Genomic DNA, 19,209 nt, shown 5'->3' on the forward strand with positions numbered 1-19,209 from the left:
ACTATTAATAGTTGAGACAGAGTGGAGAATGAAACCTATACCACCCACCTCATTTTGCAGGCCTTCATGTTGCAATATTCAGTAACGGAAAGAGGGACTGTTTAGAGTTTAGACACTTAGCTCCCTCAATTGCTGCATTACAAAATAGTGCCTAGAATGGCTTGACCTAACCCCTTGGATGACAGCTTCTTGCTGCTTCACACTTTCTTCATGGTGTTTACTAAATCTATGTTGCATGAATATACAAAGAAAAAATTAGCTCTTGCCATGCATGGAGTGAGACACTCACATAGACCAATTGGAAAATAAATAAAAAGACTTGAATGGGAAATTTGTAAGAGAACAAAATGTATACAAACAAGTGAGTGAGAGAAAGTACAGCTTCTTAATAGGACAATGAAATACAATTATGGAGCTATTTTATGATAATTGGTTGTTGTTTTAAAAGAAAATACATTTATTCCTGGTAAATTTAGATTTATAGGAATAACCAGAATTTCAACAAAACTTACTGAAAGGTTAGAAATGCTTAGAAAGGTTAGAAATGCTTAGAAAGTATTCAAAAGAAAAATAGAGAGAGATTAAAAACTAATTATTACAGACATTTTATAAAAAGAAAACTGAAAAAAAATCTAAGTAAAATATAAGAATAGAAGATTGAATGTTTAAGAAAATCATGCAAGGGACCAGAGAGATAGTAGAGTGGATGGATGAGGTGCTTGCCTTGTATGTTCTGGGCCCAGTTCAATCCCTGGTACCACAGTGTCAAAGAGATAGTACAAAGGGTACGGTGCTTCTCTTGCATGCAGCCAAACCAAGCTCAATCTCCAGTACCCTATATGTTTCCCCCTCATTCTCCAGGGGTGAATCCTGGGTCCTCAAATCAAGAAACAATCAATCCTTAGCACCTCTTATGGTCCCCTGAGACCTGTCAAGAGTGATGAACACAGTCAGGAGAAGCCCTGAGAACAGCTGGGATTGGTCCCCAAACCCCTGCCAAAGAAAATTATTTTGGCATAATTTTAAATTTTCCTGTAAAAACTATGCCACATGGGAATATTATGACTTTAAAATTTTTATTATGGATTATTCCTTACATATGAGATAGTTAATAAAAATGATTGTAAACACCTTATAATCTCAATTGAAAGACATGAATTATGTATGAATATAATTAAAACCATATAAAATTTGTGCACAAAATGTCTAGTCGGAAATTATCTACATAATCTTAATGCTGAGTATTCTAAGGTAGAAAAGTGATAGACATTTTACTGCCGTTGCTATTTTCAAAACTTTAATCTACTATTTATAAAATCAATCTATTTACTCTCACTTCAGATACTGACTTGAAAAAATGTCTGAACCACTACATTCACAATTTATGTGTTCTATGATCACAAATACTAGGTATCGGAGAAGAGATAAATGCATGAAACATTTTATGTTTTCCAAAAGCTTATAAGAAACACAATAGGGTAATAATTTCACAAATAGAAAGAATGTTCATGAATATTATAAATTGAATTCATAATTAGAGAGTAGATTATACAATATGAAGATGATGTAAATTATAGTGGATTTTCTCTTCTGTATGAATTGGTAATCTGGAGAAACTCTCAATTAACTATTCCACGTTCTCTAGTATAATTTTCTCTTTTTGTGTGTGTGTATTTTGAGAAATATCAGGTAATGCTCAAAGAACCATAGAGGGTACCAGGGATAAAACCAAAATCATGACAAATGCTTTATCTGCTATATGCTCTCTGCAGCCTCTTTCTTTCTTTTTTTTTTAAATTTAATTGCTTTATTTAAGTACCGTGGTTACAAAAATGTCCATAGTTTGGTTTCAGTCATAGAATGTATACTATCCTTCCAACTTTCCAGTCACCAGTGTTCCCTATTTCCTTCCCCAACTACCACCCATCTGTTTCTGGGGCAGGTATTTTGCTTCTCTCTTTTTCTCTCCTCTCTCTCATCCTCCCTCTCTTTTGCTTCTATTTTTCATTTTTGACAGATTTGCACAATTGTTATTAAGGGGTGTTATGCATGTCACTTTACCCCTTTCAGCACTCAGTTCTTGTCCAGAGTGAACAGTTCCAACTGTCATTCTCATAGTAAACCCTTCTTCCTCTAACTGCACTCACTGCTCTTTGTGGCAAGCATTGTACTATGAACTGGTCCTCCTGATCCTCATCTCTATAGTCTCTGGATATTATTACCTGTACTATCTTTTATTTTTCTTATATTCCATAGATTGCTAAGATTATTATATGTATATCCATCTCCCTAGCTTATTTCACTCAGCATAATAATCTCCATGACCATTCATAAAATAAAATTTCATGAATGCATTTTTACTAATGGCTGCATAGTACTCCATTGTGTAAATGTACCACAATTTCTTTAGCCACTCAACTGTTCTTGGGCACCTGGCTTGTTTTCAAATTCTGGCTGCTGTAAATAAAGCTACAATGAACATAAGAGCCTGTAGTCACTATTGAATAGAATCTTAAATCAAGGTAGTCAGAAATTCATCCAAGTTAAGGAAAGAGAAAGAACTGCTTACAAATTTATACTTTATTTTTCCTTAACCCAAACGTGATTATTGACATATATTTTTAACTTAATATTCTTTTTATAATCATAAGTCATTCATAAATTCCCAATTTTAAATATCACCTTGATTTTAAATTTCACCCTTTCAAAGGTCACCCTACAGTAATATATTCTGTGGCAAACACTTGAAAAACTTCAAGATTTTATCTTCCTTCTAAGGACTGTTCAGCTCAGATAAAGCAATATTAAACTATTGCTTAGGTGTCAAGAACTGGATTAAACTCTCTATACAAAATAAAAAGTAAAATATCTCTACACTCAATTCCCTATGCAAAAAAAAGGAAGCTCTGAAATGAATAAAAATCTGATCTACAATGTATCTACCAAGCATTGGATGCTTTTGTGACCATTTTACCACGTTTTTATTTATATTTTAAAGCTACTTCTGCTTTGCAGATGAACCTAAACAGGGTAGGTAGCATAGAATATGAAAGATAGCATAGAATATGAAAATAGAGATTAGCAATCCCTTTGACAAGAATGGAAGAGGTTTCAACCTGCAAAACACACAGACACTGCCACCTACTTTATGACTTCTAACCAAGATTTCTATAGAAATATAAATCAACATCTCTACCTTTTTGACATCGGGGTGATGCTAGCTTTTAAAAACTATTTAAGGAGGTTCCTGTTTCTTTAATTTCCTGGAAGAGCCTGAAAAGTATTTGTAGTTGGGCCTCTTCAAAGATTTGAAAGAATTCGTTAATGAAACCATCTGGAATTGGGCTTCTGTTTGGGGGAAGAATTTTGATTATCATTTTAATTTTCTCAATGGTGATGGGTCTGTTTAGATATGCTAGATCATCCTGGTTCAACCATGAAGGAGTATAATTGTCCAATAATTTATCCATTTCTTTCAGATTGTCTTATTTTTGTTAAGTAAAGAATTTATACTTTTTAAAAAAGTAGCTAGCATAAAGGTAGATTTTAAAGGGAAAAGATAATTATATTTAAATAACTTCAGAAAACCTCTTCTAAATTAAATACTCAGCATATTTTAAAGCTATTTGTTAATATCCATTTATTCTTTGCTATGATCCTGACTATTTATTTTGAAATGGAACAATATTGTTATATCTTTTAACACCTCATAGGAAACCTAGTGAGTAAATTTATTATATACTCATACAGTTAATATGGTAAATAGATTCAGAGATACTTGTTAATTACCCAGTGAAAATTATAAGGTAGCCATAGCCAAAACAAGGCCAGAGTCCAGGTCTTTAAATCATTGCAGTGCAAATATCACAGATATAAAATGTCATATATTTTTAAGATCACACCATTTAGATAGTAACTGATAGAAGCAAAATGATTTTAAGCATAGAAAAAAGAAATACAAAATATATGACGGGCACAAAAGTAAAAATTATAAAGTAAACATAAGTCAATAGCAATTTTTTTTTTTTTTTGGCTTTTGGGCCAACCCGGTGATGCTCAGGGGTTACTCCTGGCTATGCGCTCAGAAGTCACTCCTGGCTTGGGGAACCATATGGGATGCCGGGGGATCGAACCGCGGTCCGTCCTAGGCTAGCGCTGGCAAGGCAGACACCTTACCTCTAGCGCCACCATGCCGGTGTCCGCACAATGTGAATTTAAAGTAGAAAAATACTAATTCACAATTGACAAGAAAAAAGACAAACAGATTGTAATGAAGGAATTGGACTTGTTGCTCTCCGGGTAGTGAAATTCTGTCAGTCTATTCTTGTGTCACAGACAAAGACTTTATATCATGCAACTCTGTTTAAATAAAGTTGATTATCCCAGAAGAGAGGATAAACAACAAAAATAGACAGTAACAGAATCTATCTTTAAAAACCATCTCACTTCACAATGAGTTCCTGAGGGAGATTGTGTCCTCTACCATGGAAGTTTCATTAAAAAATAAGGTAGATTATCATCTACTGGGAGCAGTATCAGAACAGCCCTGCCTAAAGCAAAAGAGATGGACTTGAATTTCAAAATAATTACCAATTTTAAGAGACAGTCTGAATTTGAGCTGACCATCATGTCTGTGTGCTATCTAGAGACTGGTTCTCATTCTATATATGTACCATACCTTTTAATTATGTTACTGTTTATTAATATCTTAACCAAAAGGAAATATGAAAATAAAAAACAGGGAATATATTATTATATTGAATTCCCTCCTAAAGAGATTTAATTTTAAGTTTTGGCCACAAAATAGTGAGGGCAAAAAATATGGTTAATATATGATTATAATATATGATTTGGATCATATATGCATTTTCTTAAATTTCGTTTTGGAGGACACACTGGAAGTACTCAAGCTTACTCATGACTATTCTCAGGGGTTATTCCTGGTAGAGCTCAGACGAACAGAGTGATGCCAGGGATTATTTTTGGAATCTGCTGTATGCAAGGCAAGTGAGTACCATAATCCCAGTACTATCTCTCCAGGCATATGTTCCATTTTCTGTCATAAAAATACAACTCTGAAATAGAAATAGTCATCAATGACCAGGCTAATTTAAAAAAAATTATGTCCAAGATTTATAGAATGTAATGATATATATTTTAAAATTCATTTACATGGATCAAGTTTAAAGAATCTTATAAGCACTACCCAAATGAAAAATCTCTTAACCTAAATATATAATAAGATATATAATATACTATGATAAATAATACACATAATAAGAATATATAATAACAAGCTATTGATCATCTTCCTGAGTCTCTTTATATACAAAAACCAAAATCATATTATCACATAATAATCACAGATTTGTTTTTACTTGTTTTTGTTTGGGGGTCACACCCAATTGTGTTCACAACTTACTTCTGGCTCTGTACACAGTGATCACTGTGGCAGGACTCAAGAGTTCACATGTGTTGCCAGGGTTTGGTTTTTGTATATAAAGGAACTCAGGAAGATGACCAATATCTTCTTATTATCTGAGTCTTATAAAGCAAGCTCCATATGCATTTTACTAGCTCTTCAGCCCTGTCATTACAGATTTTATAACAATTCTTATTTTGCAGAAGAGTAGGGTGTGACTATTATGTGAGACTCAGAAAAAAATCAAAATTTGTTGGTATGACTTAATTCATTTATTACTAAGGTTTCTTTGGTACAAGATTCATATGCATGAATATTCATAGATATATGCTAAAACCAAATAGTCAAAATAGGCACATTTCAGTTATTTCTTCATGACAGCTTAGCAAACAGTTTTTGGGTCTGAAGAAAAAGTTCACACATTTGTCATTATTAATTAATGCATTATAGTCAAAATATTACATAAGAAAATTTGCTAGAGTACTGGAAAATGCTGTCTTCGGATATTTAATCTTCTATCTCAAGGATCCTGTGCCACTGTCATTGGTTGTATTATTGTCCTCATGAATACTATCATTCTTCATTCTTCCAATGCGTCATCTCCAATTTTATCTAGACATTAAAATTCTCATATTTTGGAAGCTATTAATAATAACTGTTTCCTGGGTTCTAAGGCTTAATCTCTTAATGACCTTCATGTATAATAGTTCCAGGGACAGTTACCTAAAATTTCCAGCAGGTGACAATTGGTGATCACTGCTCATTATCACATTTGTAGATATGGTGTGAATGATCTTTAAAGAGCTTATTGATGTATATTGGCAATGAATAAGCATACTGAGAATCTAAAAATGTGTTATAGAGTCCTTGAAAAAGACAAATGTGCATTCTTATGCAATGAGTAAATATACATCATTTAAGCAGTATGATTGATGAACTGAACATACAATTACACCATAAAAGATTATAAATCAGGGGCCAAATAGATAGCCCAAGGATAAAGTACTTGTTTTGCATACAGTAAACTCCAGTTTAATCATGGCCCAAGCATCTCTAGTTGGACAAACAGCCTCCTCCCAAATAAAAAGATATTAAAACCCAATTTTGACCCTAAAAACATGCATAGTATTGTGGTTATGTAATAAAATGTGATATTAAAAACATTATTCCTGCTGGGTTTTATTTTCATTTTTCTGAATACCCCCAAACTGTGTGTTGCCTACGCCACACTTTTACTATATGAAATGAAATTACTCCTTTACTCTTTGAGGAAATCATGTTTCACAAAGGAGAGGACTTTAGCCTGTATTTTAAGTTTCAGTCTTCTCAATACTCTTATCTCACTCTAGAAAAGAAACGGGGGAAGGCAGGAATAGTCCCTGAGTGTGTTTCAAAATAAATAAAGAAAGCAGAAAGATTAAGCAAATTTGCAAAGATCTGATATACCATTCTGTCACACAAAGCTTAGTATAACAGGCTTTAAGTCATAACAGTGACCTCTGTTGGAACTTAAAACACACAACATAAAATAACTACCATTAGTCAAATGACTTGAGAGTTGGCCCTGTCCCTCACACTTAGTAGAACAACTGGTATGACAAGGTATTAAGTATTTTATTTTGTTTAGTTTTCTCTGTGTGAGATGGTACTCAGAGTTTACTTCTGGTTCTGTGCTCAGGAATCATTTATGGAAGGACTTAAGGGGACCATTATTGGTACCAAGTATTAGACCTGGGTATGAGAAAAATACCCTACCCACTGTACTATTTCTCTTGTCCTTTGTTTTTCTTTTTTTTTAAAAAATGTGACTAACAGGCTTTGGACAAAGGCAAAGTAAAACTGCAGCACTATCTGGTGTGTTTTAGAGCATAGGAAGAATTTTTTTGTCATGTCTAAAACCTTACTGCTCTGGAACTTTGAGTAAGTTACCTGAGAGTCTGTTTCTCCCTATAAAGTTGATGGTACTGGTTATGCATTATTATTCAATTGTTAATACTATTATCATTATCTTCTTAACAGACAACTCCCTGAAATACAGAAATTCACTCCAATTTCACATTTATTCTCTTTCAAACAGAAGCTTCATGGTTTAATTTAATCATAAGTTAAACTGATTAAACAAAAATGTGTTATGAGACTAAACTCATCACTTTTCAGTGGAGTACAATTAAAAGGGCATTACAGCACCCAGAACTCATCTTCTAATATGACTGACATTGTATATTTACTATTCAACAATGTTTTTCAGCTCTATCTACTAAACCTTAAGAGGAATCCCCTCCTACATGATATGGTACTGCTTGGTGGTGTAGAAAGGACCAGGAGAAGAAAATCTCACATCCCTTTCTGAAAAGGCAATTCTGGGAAGAATGGATCATGAAGAAGAATAGTTGGGATCAATGTGAAATGAACCTTAACTTTCCAAAATGTTTTGGTTCTCTTGAATAGCCACTTACTTGTGCAAGGAGAGGCAGTCTGAATGGGGGTGGGAGAGAGCAGTAGAGGAGAAAATGCCTCAAATTATAAACAAAACTTGGTCTTTGTGATTGACAGCTTCTCATGGGACTTCCCAGGGAAGCCTATTAGTGTTGGTTGTTGAGGTAGGCTTGGTCCTTTAAACACCTCCATGCTAATGCCCACCTGTGCCTCTCCTACCTCCAGTGAAGTGACAAAGCCTCTGATAATGAGCCTTGCAACCATCCCACCGAGAGAACTCCTGCTAAGGACTCTAAAACAGATTTCTTAGGGCAGCCAGCAAGGAATCTCCCTTACATTCCATTGCAATGCTAAAAACCAGGATATTTAGAAAAATGATTTGGCTCATTCTTTCTGCTCTGTTCTCCTTGCCCCTTTATCACCCAAAGCAATAGTGACCACATGTTCTTTCTAAAATTAACTACATTCTTTCTCCAACTGCTACCCTGTCTGTTATCATAAGAGAGAGAAATGATGACACGTGGAGCAAAAGATAAATCCAGACAAGGAGGCAAAAGCAAAAATTAGTGATATTTCTAGAAGCCCTTGTCTCCAGCAACAATGAGTGAAAAAGAAAATAACAAGCTTGACAAAACAGTAATAGAGTTTATCTAAGTATCTCAGAAACTGTTTTTGCTACAGCAAAGTTCCTGGTGTCTTCACTGTTACCATACATGGATGGAGAGAGACCTGGGACAAACTAATTTGGTTTATCTTACCTTCTGGCAAACTACACTCATCCTGGTGGATCTTGCCTACTCAGTTCCTATTTATATCAAGCAGTAAACAATGGTAAAACCATTTTTGAACAAAATACTTTATGATAAAGTGTTCTGGGGTGGGGTGAAAGAGAAAAAGAAAGAAAGGAGAGAAAGAAAGAAAGGGAAAGAAAGAAAGAAAGAAAGAAAGAAAGAAAGAAAGAAAGAAAGAAAAGAAAGAAAGAAAGAAAGAAGAAAGAAAAAGAAAGAAAGAAAGAAAGAAAGAAAGAAAGAAAGAAAGAAAGAAAGAAAGAAAGAAGAAAGAAAGAAAGAAAGAAAGAAAGAAAGAAAGAAAGAAAGAAAGAAAGAGAAAGAAAGAAAGAAAGAAAGAAAGAAGAAAGAAAGAAAGAAAAGAAAGAAGAAGAAAGAAGAAGAAAGAAAGAAAGAAAGAAAGAAAGAAAGAAAGAAAGAAAGAAAGAAAGAAAGAAAGAAAGAGAAAGAACATAAGTAAGAAAGGAAGAAGAAAGAAAGAAGAAAGAAAGAATGAATGAAGAGAAGTAATATAGAAAGAAATGAGAAAGGAACTAAAAATTCTTTAAGAAACATAAACGTAAAAGTATATAAAATTAACATGTTGAGTGATACCACATTTGAATCATAATACACATAGTCCTCTTCAGAAGCTTTAAAATGAAACTAATAAGTTAATGCAGGAAGACTCTTCAGAGGAGAACATATGGTAGTTTAATTTTTCTAAGTGGAAAGATTTAGATTGAAGAAATGGAAAAATAAATTGTGGGGATTTTTTTTTTCCAAAGAAATATGAAGCCCTAAACTCTAAGACCCAAAGACCTAAAAGGTTATCTTCTGATTCCTCTCGACCTCAAATTTTCATGAATATCATCATAGATTTTAAAGAGGTTTCTATCTGTAAGCCAAATCCTTTCTGGTGCTCTTATTTCTTCATGGCTTTAGATAAGTTACTGATTAATTAGATCTTAATGTAAACAGAACAGGATGCTATCTTGACATGAGATAACTAAAAAATTTTTAAAGAAAATAACAAAAAATCCAAAATAAAGATTTCTCTCTCTTTTTCTCCCTCTCTCCCCACCCTTCTCTCTTTCAAAAGTGTATTCCAAAAACAAATCAAAAGTGGAGATGATAGCTCACGCGAATGAAATCAAGAGACAGGCACTAAATTCCTTCAAGATAATTAAGCAAATGGACCAGGATTTCTCAAAGGAATGAAGTACAGTTGATTGCCAAATTCAGCAACATTTGGCAAGGTTTGCATCAACAAAAGTACATCAATCTGACACTGTTGACTCAGGATGTGGGTTATGTCTTTAGGAGCTGTTATTCCCTCTTGCTTTCCTGGGACAGACACCTCTGAGGATTGAAGAACTTGGAGACTTTAGAAAGTATTATTCATGGAGCTTTATTCCATCCTAAATCAAAGAATAACAAAACTTTACAATTAAAAAGAAAGACTATTTAAGATCATCTTCATCTTTACCCAGAAATGGCACTTTCAATTTATTTATTCATTTTACTCAAAAAAAAATTTTCAAATGCCAAATTTCAAGCATCACTGGGCTAAAACTCAAGAATATGTGTTGAGGGGCTGGAGTGATAGCAAATCGGTAGGGCTTTTGCCTGGCTCACAGCCTGTCTAGAACGGACCCTGGTTTGATCCCCGGCATCCCATAAGGTCTCCTGAGCCAGGAGTAATTTCTGAGCACATAGTCAGAAGTAACCCCTAAAGGTCACAGGGTGTGACCCAAAAAAAGAAAAATGATGATGATATGATGATGATGATGATGATGATGATATTGAATTACTGGGTCCTACACTACTCCATATTCATTGTCCACCCCCAGGGAATGATCTGGTATTGGATTTATGGGTCCCTCCCTACTCAGTATTTGTTCTCCACCCAGGGTGTGGTGTGGTTTTTGCTTATAAAAAGCCTGGGACTCAGAAAGGCAGAGCAATCACTCTCCAGTCATTCTTCAATAAACTGCTTTCCTTCTTAGTAGAAGAAGGGTTGTATGTTGGATATCCTGAAGCTGTTCTTATCCCTCCCCCTTTCACTGTGTGAATTATTCCCTGCATCAGAATTGCAGACCAGTGTTTCTCCTGGTTCTGGTTTTAGAGCCTGAGGCTTCATTCACAGATATGAGTGATAAAAATGACAAGTTCAATGGAAATGTTCTTTGGTTCAAAATCTATGAAAAATGCATAAATAGTTCTCAAATATGACCCAGTAATTCTACTTCTTGGTATCTATATCAAGGACACAAGAATATTAATTTAAAAGGACAAATAAATACCATTGTTCATTAAAGCACTTAGCACAATAATTAGGATATGGCATAAACAGGTATCCAACAATAGATAGATACTGATGGTGTGGTATATACGTACAATGAAATAATATGCAGTTGCAAGGAAGGATAAATAAAGTAATTTTCTGTTACTTGGAAGTAATTAGAGGATATCATGGTAAAGTAAGTTAAAAGAGCAAAAAAGAAAAGGATGATCTCATTTATCTGTAGTATATAGAATACTATGAAAAAGGAATGCAAGATAACAAAGGTAGGCAAACCCTTGGCCTTAGGTTATAGGAACAAAAAGGCCAGGGTAGGAGAAAAATGAAGGAGGGAAGCAAAAGAGGTATATGGGAAGATAAGGGCAAGATTCAGAAGTCTGGTATATGCATCTATCCAAATCACAAGGATATCAACAGCTTCTTTGTCATTCAGTCTCCACAAGCAGGGGAGGACATTTCATAGCACACCAGGGTTATATTCAAAAGAAGAATTAAAACATGAGGCTGTGGGTGGCAGACTTTGGTTACAAGAAAGTAAAATTTCTTCCAGCTACCATAAAAAGATATGCCTGGATTTTTTTGTTCATTTTCTTGATTTTGGTTTTGGGGCCACACCCAGCTGTGCTCAGGGGTTACTCCTGATTCTGCATTCAGGAATCTCTCCTGGGAGGCTCAAGGGACCATATGGCATGCCAGGAATCAAACTTGGGTCAGCCATGTGCAAGGCAAGCACCCTAATTGCTGTGTTATTGCTCTGGCCCAAAGGCTGTTTGTTTGTTTGTTTTAAAAAAATCTGCAAGTTGGCAGAAAATATCTGCCTTCTATATAAAGGACCTTGTCAGATATATGAAACAAGGATGATCGTTGGATGTGAGTGATTAACCTACAAGAGTATGAGGAGGACAACCTGGAGTTAAGCCTTCATACACAGGGACAAAAGAGGTTAGGCAAAGTCATAATAAAGAATGGACCAAAAGAAAGGAATGGTTGGTATGTAAAAAAGAAATGTTGCATGGGATATTTTCTGAATCAATCAGAAAATAATCATCACAATGTTCTGCTCTTCCCCACTAGTTGAAGCTGTGTACTTGAAAAGTGCCAACTCATTTCCTGTGGCAAGAAGCTATAAAAAGAAATGGTGTTGCCCTTTTTCTGAATTCCAATTTAGGAGAGCCCTCTCATAATATAGAATTTTGCCTTCTCCTCCTTCTAGTCTTTACAATTACATTTCTTCTGAATTTCCCCATAAAATATTGTTTTTTCTTTCTAAATTTGGCTCCTGGAAGACAAGATACTGGGTGTGATATAATAATTGGAGCCTTTCTAGTTTTACTGAAGTACAGGCTATATTCTATATTCATCCTTATTACCAGTGCAAGTGCATAAAATAGTTTAGATTTCAACTCCAGATTTTCCTTTTAATCTAATAGAAAATTTAAGTGGGTAGGATACTGCAAGCAGAGAAAAACCAAGTTTTACTCTTCCATTTATGACATGTTAAAAGTGCTCAGACACACAATCTATTCTTTTTTTTGGGGGGGGGTTGGGTCACACCTGGCAGTGCTCAGGGGTTACTCCTGCCTCTATGCTCAGAAATTGCTCCTGGCAGGCTTGGGGGACCATATGGGATGCCAGGATTCAAACCACCAATCTTCTGCATGAAAAGCAAACACCTTACCTCCATGCTATCTCTCCGGCCCCACACAAACCATTCTTAGTATCACATATTGTGTGTCTCAGAAAGAACACCAAGACCCTAATGTTCTAAAGGTTCCTTTGTTCTCGGATGCCATACCTGCTCCCCAGGGTGAGAGCTTAGCATGGCAGATAAAAGTGAGTGGCATCTAAAAGGATATCACTCATGGAAATACACCCTAGGGACCAAAAAACACAATGCAGAAAAAGCATCTGCAATCCTATGCTCAATAGAGCACTTTTAATAATAACCAGAATCTGTAAACAATCCAATGTCCAAAAAGAGAATGTGTGGATAAATAAACAGTGGCATGTCTACAAAACAGAATATGATTCAGCTATTAGGAAAAATAAAGTCACAAAATTTGCTTGTACAAGGATGGATATGGAGGGAGAGTATTGTGCTGAGCAAAATGAGTCAGAGGGAGAGGAATACATATAGAATGATCATACTCATTTTTGAAATAAAAAAATAGATAGTATGGTAATAATAGCCAAAGAAAATAGAGACAATGGCTAGTAGGACCATTCCATGGTAGAAAGTTTTCCCCAAGTAGAGAATAAGTGCAGTAGGGCAGAGAAAATACCACTATGACAATGATAACTGGAAATGATCACTCTGAACAAGAACTGGACACTGAGTGGAAGTAAAATGATAGACTTTCAGCACCAATAATGCAAAGGAAATAGGGGTGAGTATCTAAAAGAGGAGAAAAGGAGACAGAGAGAGAAAGTGAGAAAAAAAATGTCAGTCAAAGAGGCAGTTGGGAGTTGGGCAGGGGAAAGGTGGAAGGGAAAACTTGGGACATTGGTGGCAAAAAATATGCACTGGTGAAGGGCCAGGTGTTGGATACTATGAAACTCAATCAAGACTGTAACTGTATCTCATGGTGATTGAATTAAAAAAAAAATAAAAGCAGTCTCTCCAAAACCATTTTATTCAATACAAGTAAAAGACCAAAAGCACTTCTCTTAGTGAGTGTAAGTTTACTGGACAGAATAAAAGTTACAAAAAACGCCCCCTTCCCTGAAAATGCAGACAGCTTGAGTGAAGCAGCTGTGATCTGACAAAGGCAGTGTGCCCCCTAACTGGCTGATGAGCAGCAGCAGAAGGCAGGAAGTGGGTGGCAAGATGCAACAGGAAGAACTGGCAGATGTTTAGAAGAGGTGAGCCCTCCCCTGTCTCAAAAGGGAGGCTGCATTCCTACCCTAAAACCTGGTCTTAAAATAAGTGATTGTAAGGGAGAGCAAGAGAGAAAGAGAAAGAGAGAGAGAAATCGATTAAAGACATTAAAACTCCTGCAGAGGTAGTTCCCCACAGAAAGATATCGAAAACTCCATAAAAAGCAGACCCTTGAGAGACATAGAAAATGGAATTCAAGTACCTTTTCTTAGAATTCTATAAAGGACAAAACTCTGAATTTTATAATCTAGCAATCTGAAAGTTTTGTCAAAGAAACTCATCTTCCTAACAAGAAAGTACTAGCTGCTGTCTGAAAGGTGCTCCCTTTCATGCCTTAGCGTAAAGCAGCATGGACTCAGCAGACTGTGCTCACATAATAGGGGATGGGTAGGAGTGGGGCAGCTGCCAGCCTTGGGATTTCTGAACTCCAATACACACATGTGCATGCCCTTACTATGTGTGCCAACTCTGCTTCACCTGGCTGAATGTTAGTTGGATGGACATCCTGCTCCAATAAACCTAAAATATTTATTTCTAAGAAAGAAGAAGAATAACATTCACCTGTTTTCTTAGGGTTCTCATTAGTGGAAATAGAAAGCTAACATAAGCTTTCTTTTCCTATGCTACTGACTACACACTAATGTCTCAATCCATTTTCCTTCAGAGCAGGCCTAGAAGACTGAATGATGCTTATGGGAATGCCCTATTTCCCTTTGGGTCTGCCCAGACTGCTCAGGGACTACTTTAAGCTCTCTTTTTGCCAGACAGATCTTATTAAAATGACAGCTGAAGAGCCTTAAAGCATGTGGTAGAATGAAACACGCAAAAAAAAGTCCTTTAAGTCAATGCTTTTTAATATAGTTTGATTGTAATTCCATTAAAATATGCTCTGTAGTCCACCAATTACAGAAGACTAATTTAAACAACAGTGATGGAACAGAACTTTTAGAACTGTAAAGAAAGACTCCATCCTAGGTTCCATCCTATGACCTGTGCAAATACTAAGATCTCTAGTTACAGAGGTCTGATCTTATAGTCCATGACTGAGCGGATAGATTCCAGACACCACAAAAGGACCTAGGGGAGAGTAAAAGAACAGGTACAGAGCCTGGTGTTATGCCCATGATAGTATATTTCAAGGGCAGAAAAACCCTGTATCTCTTAGGCTAAGGTAATTCCCTTTCTAATTCCCCCACAATATTTACTGTGCCTATGCAAAAAAAATGCACAAATTAATTTTTTAGTTGTATTGTTGCTGTTTTTTTTTGTTTTGTTTTGTTTTATGTTTTTGTGCTTTGAGTTGTTTTTATTTCAGGACCAGGATTATTGTTTTGGTTATTGTCTTTATTGCTGTGGTACTTTTCGGGTTTTTTGTTTGATTTTTTTTTGTATTGTTGTTATGTTTTTCTTTCTTTTTCCATTTCTTCTCTTAAACCTATATTTATAGCCTCTAGAAGCACTCCTCCCATTATTTTGCTTGATTTTTCCCCCCTTTCTTTTTCTTTTTTTCCTTCTTTCCTTCAAACAGAACCACATAACTTGAACCATCTTGTTCCACCTCACAAATTGAGGAGGAAATAATGGAGGGTACCAAGACTAAACAGTCATATGAACATTGAGTAGAAATAAAAAATGATCAGACTTAGGTACCAAATCCAAAACCAGTGACAACAGAATCAATATCCAATCTACAACAAGCTAGACAGAGAGGGGACCACTTATACTAGCAGCCCAGCAGGCTAAGGAGGAGGGTATGGGATGCTTGCTGGGAACAGGGGTAGAGGGAGGACAACATTGGTGGTGGGAATGCCCCTGATTCAATGTCACTATATACTTAACATTTTGCTGTGAATAATTTGTAATCTACTTTGGTCAAAATACAATTAAAAATTAAAAAAAAGAAATTGTTAAATCTCAAAAAAAAAAAAAAAAAGAAATATGCTCTGGAAGAAAAAACTGGGAAAATACGAGAGTATATTAGTGAAGGAAGAAAGAGATCTTAGGGCCACTAACTAGTTATCAGATTCTACAAGTGATTATGATTAGAATTGTGATAAGAATGTGTATATGGGGGCCGGGCAGTGGCGCTGGAGGTAAGGTGCCTGCCTTACCTGCGCTAGCCTAGGAGACGGACCGCGGTTCGATCCCCCGGCATCCCATATGGTCCCCCAAGCCAGGAGCGACTTCTGAGCGCATAGCCAGGAGTAACCCCTGAGCGTTACCGGGTGTGGCCCAAAAACCAAAAAAAAAAAAAAAAAAAGAATGTGTATATGTTGTGTGTCATATGATCATATTTTATTAATGAGAAGGAAACACAAATAACATGTCTAAAATGCATGCTTTTAACAGAATACTTCTATGATCACATTGACAATAATTAAAATATTCCAAAATAATAATATGATACCATACAAAGTCTTTATTTTATGAGAAAGAACTTGTGCTGGAAGCTGACAGACCTAGTTTAATTTCTTTCTGTGTGTCCTCAGGCAACCTTTGGGCCTCATATTCTTTACCTATGCAAATAAGAGAACATTCCTAGCACTTTCTTCAAAATAGAATTTAATAACATCTGTGGAACTATCTCATCTAATTCTTGCAGGTCCTCAAAAAATGTTCCTTTTGGTGTTGGGGATGTGGCTCAAAGTAGTAGAGAACCTGCTTAGCATGTGTCAAAGGCTTGAATTCAATCTCAAGGATCATGTGGCTCCTGGATGTCACTAAGAACCAGTGCGTGAGATCTAAGCACTGAACTGTGAGATGTGCTCCACCAGCTTAGTGTGTAATGACACCTATTAAATTGTTAATATATCTTTACTTTTGGGGGGAAGGATACACATCTAGCTGTATTCAGGGATCACTCCTGGCAGAATTTGGCAGAATATATAGAGTGCCTGGGATAAAACCCAGGTTAGCCTTATGTAAGGCAAATTTCTTGCCTGCTGTACTCTCTCTAGACCCCATTTTATTACCTTTTATCATCTCTTCTATTCACTGCAGGATTTCTTTCGTTTATTTTGATTAAGACTCTACAGAAATTAGATTGGGAAGGCTTAACAACTTAAAAATGTATCCCACAGTTCTTTCTTGTCTGTGTTTGCAGCTTTATTACACCAAAGAAAACACTTCTATTTTATCTGCTGCCAGTGGCAAGGTTTATCAGGGCTCTAGGAAAACTTCCTGATAAACTAACCATATCTCTAGTTTTTTTGTTATTTCTTTAGTGGTATTTTTTTCTTCACTAACTGCCTAACAAAACTGAAAAAAGAAACACCCTCCAAAAAATAGAGAGTTTTGTTATTCCTGTAATTTACTAACTTTGAGACCTAAACAAGATATGCTGCTAAGGTGTGTAGCAGGATAATCCAACCACAGAAAGGCCTCTGGCCTATTGCTACTGTCAAAATCAAGGTCAAATAAAAGAAATGCCAAATAACAGAAGAAATCTACCATGTCATAGTGAAGGTCTCCAGCAATTACCCAAGCGAAGTGGGCTCCAACAAAAATGGAAACAAATAAATTGCAAAGTATGGAATCAAATATGCAAAAAATTAAGATAGCAAATGCAGGATTTTCACATACATAATATTTACACATATCCAAGTATAACAAATGACTTTGAAGCTGGTCCTCTCAGTCTCTATTGAAACCTCCTTATAGAGAGGCGTATGTGGGGACTCAAGAGATACAGCAGCAGCCATTATAGATGAGGCCCCTTTACAAAGGGAAGAAGACTTCTTTGAGTGTGTGATTTGGTGACATAATATGACTGTTACCTTTTTAAAACCTATAACAAAAATTTTAAAGGATATATTAATATAAATTATCAGTTTTAATAACATAAACAAGAAAGAAGAAGCCAAAGGAAATCATAGACATGTCATCCTTTCGTCCTTGAATGTTCAAATTTGGATAACATTGCTTAATAAAAAATGTCATTTAAAAAGCAGAAGCTGAACCTTTGCTTTATTCAGAATAGATTAATCTTTATCAGAGACTATGATTAGATTATTGGTTAAGGTGACATATTTTCCATCTCTATCTCTGGCCTTTTTATTACTATAGATTCTTTTAATCCATTCATTCTATTTCAGTTAATGAAGTGCCCGTGGATGGCAGAGGCAAGAGGGGAAATTCAGAAATCAATGAAACTAACATGAAAATATCATAAGTCATAGACCCAGTGATCTGCTTTTAGGAGAAAGTCGTGGTAAGGACTCTAATTCACTAAAGAGTTTTTCAGTCTTTCTTACAACATATTAGAACCATTTAGAATGAGAAACAGACATTGTCTCAATGGGTCTCTACTTCTAATTCAAGTCTCTACACATGGCTCTGAAAGTAACTCTAGACTTCAATTTAAACATGTCATCTTCCATTTAAATATTTACCAGTAAAAATATTCCATATAACTTTGTATTACTTTAATATGTTCTTTATAAACACTTAAATTTACCAAGAAAAGACATAGATGTATTTTTTTTAAGATTCTTGGAAAAAACTATGTTTTCCAATGCCAGAATACCAGGAGATTCAAAGATAAAAAATTGAAGGTTTGATACACCACAAAAGCACCAAGGGGAGAGTAAATGATCATTCAAGGAGTCTATAGCTAATCCCATGACAGTATACTTCAGGGATGGAGAAACCCTGTATCTCCTAGGCCAAGGGAATTCCCTCTATAATATCTCCAAGAAAAGGAAAAAAAAAGCACAAAATAACCATTTTTCCACATATATATTTATTATTCATTGATTGTTTTTTTTGACGTCCTTATTTTGGTGTAGTATTGAAGTTGATGTCTCCCTTTTATTTTATATTATTTTATCTTTCTCTTTTTTTTTTTGCACTCCAGCATGATTTGATTTCAGAACCGAGACTATTGTGTGGTGCTTCTCTTTATTGCTGTAGGGCTCACCGGATATTTAATTTGACATTTATTTTTGTGTTGTTATGGTATTTTAATTACCTTTTTCATGTCCTCTCTCAAACTGAGGTTGATAGCCACTAGAAGGACTCCACCCATTTTCAGCATATTTTAATTTTTTTAGATATTTTTTTCTTATTCTTTACCCCATTCTATTGCTTTTCTTTCCCTCAAACAAAACCACATAACTCGATTTATCTAGCTTAGCCTCTCAAATAGAGGGAGAAACAAGGGAGGGCACCAGGACCAAGCAGATGTATGATCACTGATATTAAGCTAGACAAAGAGGGGACCACCTACTCTAGAAGCCTGGGGGGTGATTGTGGGGGGATATGGGCTGCAGAAAAGCAACGAGGAAGAGGGGAGGACAAATTTGGTGGTGGGTATTTCCCTGATTCAATGTTAATATGTACCTAAAATACTAATGTGAAAGATATGTAAGCCATTATGATCAAAATAAAAAAAAAATACCTT

At 35.5% G+C, this 19,209-nt stretch overlaps 1 long non-coding RNA gene and 1 pseudogene across 1 annotated transcript in view; one reads left to right on the forward strand and one right to left on the reverse strand.

The window, feature by feature from the left end:
- The window catches only part of LOC126001557 (uncharacterized), a 344,243-nt gene that overhangs the window by 281,410 nt on the left and 43,624 nt on the right, over positions 1-19,209 (reverse strand). The gene's annotated exons all lie outside the window — the stretch shown is intronic.
- Positions 3,059-3,170, forward strand: LOC126002778 (uncharacterized; annotated as a pseudogene).

Source organism: Suncus etruscus, chromosome 2, assembly GCF_024139225.1.
Source record: "Suncus etruscus isolate mSunEtr1 chromosome 2, mSunEtr1.pri.cur, whole genome shotgun sequence".
Classification (NCBI taxonomy): domain Eukaryota; kingdom Metazoa; phylum Chordata; class Mammalia; order Eulipotyphla; family Soricidae; genus Suncus; species Suncus etruscus.